The sequence below is a fragment of the Carlito syrichta genome, unplaced genomic scaffold (genome assembly GCF_000164805.1).
Source record: "Carlito syrichta isolate Samal-C Ts95f unplaced genomic scaffold, Tarsius_syrichta-2.0.1 Scaffold316281, whole genome shotgun sequence".
NCBI lineage: Eukaryota > Metazoa > Chordata > Mammalia > Primates > Tarsiidae > Carlito > Carlito syrichta.
The window spans coordinates 1,359,483-1,363,733 of NW_007260377.1; positions in this window are offsets into that span (position 1 = coordinate 1,359,483).

Genomic DNA, 4,251 nt, shown 5'->3' on the forward strand with positions numbered 1-4,251 from the left:
CTATAAACAGAGTGCTGAAAAGCAATAATTCAAAGAAAATCTCACAAACATCCAGAGATGAAAGATTAGTTACATACCACAAAACAAGAATAAGGATTACAATAAATTTCTTGTGAAAAGCAATGCCTGAAAGAAGACAATGGAATGACATCTTTAAATTACTGGGGGGAAAAGATAATCTAGAACTGTATAACCAGCAAAGTATCTTTTTTTTTTTGAGTTGGAGTCTCACTCTGTCGCCCAGACTGGAGTGCAGTGGCCGCTCCCGGCCACCGCAGCCTCGACCTGCTGAGCTCCGGCGATCCTTCCGCCTCAGCCTTCCAAGTAGCCGGAATTGCAGGCATGCGCTACCACGCCTGGCTGATTTTTTGATTTATTGTAGAGATGAGGTCTCGCTGCCCAGGCGGGTCTTGAACCCGCGGGCTCAGGCAATCCACTCAACTCAGCCTCCCAAAGGCGCGAGATTACAGGCTGAGCCACCGAGCCTGGCTAGCAAAGTATCTTTTAAAGTCAGAGAAGATGTGGGCATGTTGAAAAATACAAAAGCAGAAAGAATTCATTAGCACAGACCACACTGCAATAAATGTTAAGGGCATCCTTCAAACAGAAGAAAAATTATATCAGGTGTGATTATGAAGATACAGATTTATACAAAGAAATAAAGAACAACAGAATTGATAACTATAAGAATCTTAGAAAACTCAAGGGATACTCTTACAGAAATTGGAGTAGGCAACCAATTCCTGATCAAAACCCCAGATGGCCATGCCATGAGAGATAAGATAGACAAGTAGGACCTCATTAAACTGAAGCTTCTGCAAAGCAAAATAAACCATTGAGAGCAGGAGACAGCCCATAGAATGGGAAAAAATATTTGCCAACTGTATATCTGACAAAGGCCCAACATCCAGGATGTACAAGGAACTCAAACGTGCCAAAAGGAAAAAAACAAACAGCTCAATTAAAAAGTGAGCAAAAGACATGAATAGACACATCTCAAAAGAAGATATACTGGTAGCCAACAGACACATGAAAAAGTGCTCAGCCTCACTAATCATCAGAGAAATACAAATCAGAACCACATTGAGATACCACCTAACTCCAGTAAGAATGGCCATCAGTAATAAAACAGCAACAGATGTTGATGAGGATGCATAAAAAAGGGAACGCTTCCGTTCAAGTGGTGGGAATGTAAACTAGTTTAACCTCTATGGAAAACAATGTGGCAATTTCTAAAAGAAATAGAAATTGACCTTCTATATGACCCAGCAATTCCCCTACTGGGAATATACCCAAAGGAACTCAAATTATTATATAAAAAACATATACACATACATGTTTATCGCAGTACTATTCACAATATCAAAAACTTGAAGCCAACTATGCTGCCCATCGAAACTGGACTGGATAAAAAAAAGTGATACATATTCACAATGGAATGCTACACAGCCATAAAGAAGAAAAAACACATGGAATTCACTGCAACTTGGATGGATTTATAGTTTATATATATATTTTTTTGAGTCTGAGTCTCACTCTGTCGCCCTGCTGGGTTCCGGCGATCCTTCCGCCTCAGCCTTCCAAGTAGCCGGAATTACAGGCATGCGCTACCACGCCCGGCTGATTTTTGATTTATTGCAGAGATGAGGTCTCGCTGCCCAGAGGGGTCTCGAACCCGCGGGCTCAGGCAATCCACTCACCTCAGCCTCCCAAAGGCGCGGGATTACAGGCTGAGCCACCAAGCCCGGCTTGATTTATAGTTTATAATACTCAGTGATCTATCACAAAAACAAAGAACAGAATACCACATGTTTTTATTCATAAGTGGACACTGAACATTTACAATAATACTTTAAGAAAGGGATTGGCAGTAGTGGGATACTGCTGAGATGGGGTGAGGACACAACATCAATAAGGGTACCTGATCTCAAACCAGGCAAAGTGGGGACCAAAGGGAGGCCCAAACTTTACCTGTACAGTGTCCATTTGTATGCCTAATCCTGAATTGTACTCCAAATCTTTACAATAAAAGAATTGATAACTGAATTGATAAAGTGTTACATCTTAATCTTATTATTTAAATCTCTGTAAAAGATCATTGATTGTTTAAACAAATATGCTAATGATGCAGAAATTATAACTACCTAAATATCTTTATAACTACTTAAATATCTTTAAAGGATACTTGATTATTTAAGCAAATATGATATGGTATGAGGTTTATGACTTATGTAAATGTAAAATGAATGACAGCACAAAATTCAGGCGGAGAGACATGCAAATGTATTTTGGTGATGTTCTATGACCAGGTAAGTTTAATCTGGTAATGGGACATGTAATATCATTTAAATGTAGGCTGCAATGTGTTAATAATGTATAGGATGAACTCTAAATCAACCACCAGTATAATAATACAGAGTTATAGCTAAGAAAATGAACAAAAGAGATAAAATAGAATTATAAATAAATCCAATTAATGGAAAGGAAGGAAAAAAAAAGATGACAAAAGGCAAATGGGACAAAAAGAAAGCAAATAGTAGAAGGTATTTAAAATCTTTCTGTATCAATAATAACCTTAAATATAAATGCTCTGAAAACCCCATTTAAAAGCAGTTTGTCAAGTTAGATAAAAGGCAAGACTTAACTCTACGCTGCCTATAAGAATCACACTTTAACTATAAAAACTCAGGAAGAAGATAATAGTTCTTTCTTAACAATAAAAGGGTCAGTTATCAAGAAGATATAAGGTCCTAAACATTTATGTGCCTAATAACAGAACCTCAAAATGCACATATCAAAAATTTATAGATGTTCTAGGACAACTAGAGAAATTCACAATTTAAGTGGAAGATTTAAATATTCTTCTCTCAGTAATTGACAGTAAAAGTAGAAGGAAAATTCAATAAAGATAACAGAGATGATTGACACTATCAACCAACTTGACTTAACTGATATTGAAAAAAGTTCACCCAATAACAGTTATTTTCAAAACAACACGGAACACTTAGCATGTTAGATCATACTCTGAGTCACAAAACTTTTCTTAATAAATTTGAAAAAAATCATATTTATAATATTTTATTTTGAATAATGAAGAGATTTTAGAACCTAATAGAAAGGTGAGTTTAATTTTACTTAAATTTGTATAAAAGAGACTTGGCTAATTATTGTTTTTAAACTTAATTTTACTTTGAAAATTTATACAATTTTTAAAAATATTAAAAGTTCAAGTTATCTGTTAACTAAATCTAGAGTATTTTATTTTTGCCTTTTATATAATAAGTACAAATGGCTATTGCAGAACAAAAACAAGGTGAAGTACATGGAAGTTGACCCTAGCCAGATTTTTGTACCACAGAATTCCTCCATTCCTAAAAAAATCTAAAGACTTTTTTTTCTTCTGTTCTTAAAATACAACATCTTGAGGGGTTTCATTGGAAATTTCAGGCATGACAACAAGCTCTCACAGGACTGATAGATGTCAGACTTCAAAGGACCGTGAATAAGAGCTGAGTTCCAGGATTAAAGGAAACAGATTTTACCTTAGGGGGCAGAGAACTGTATATTAACAGAGCAATGTCATACAAATTCTGATATGAAGAACAAAGGGAATTGAATGATGAGCAGAGTCTGGGTAGCTGGATAATTCCTCTTTGCCCCACTGGCATGGTGCGAGATGTTGCTCATTTGGGCACCTTTATAATGAACCGTGAATGAGGAAACCTGCAGTCTACAGAAAGGATTTTAAAGGAGAAAGTCATTGGCATATGGATGTTCTCCCATTAATCTCTTATCATATGAGATTTGGTAGCCAAAATAATAGTCACATTTTCAGGTTGGACCTTCTCAGGAATGAAAGAACTGAAGACATCAGCAGGAATTAACTGTGTCAGAGACTGGATGTTAGAAAAATCAGACATAATTTATCCTAGCTGCCAGTGATTGGGTTAAAGTTGAAAATAGAATTGAACTCAGAACACATGATTTTTTTGACTATCAATATGAAATAAGAATATTAAGTAGACTATTTCCACTACATGCTACATAGCAAAACTACAACTTTCCCACCTAAGACAAATGCAATGTTTTATATAAAATATAAAATCTTCTATTATTTCTTCCACCCAGTAAAATTACTTTTGCCACTTCTGTATGGATATTAGCAAAGGAGTGATCATTCTGTTTATCTGCATAGACATACTACTGACTTAATGAAGGTATTATAAACAATTTTACTCCTACCTTAGTAAG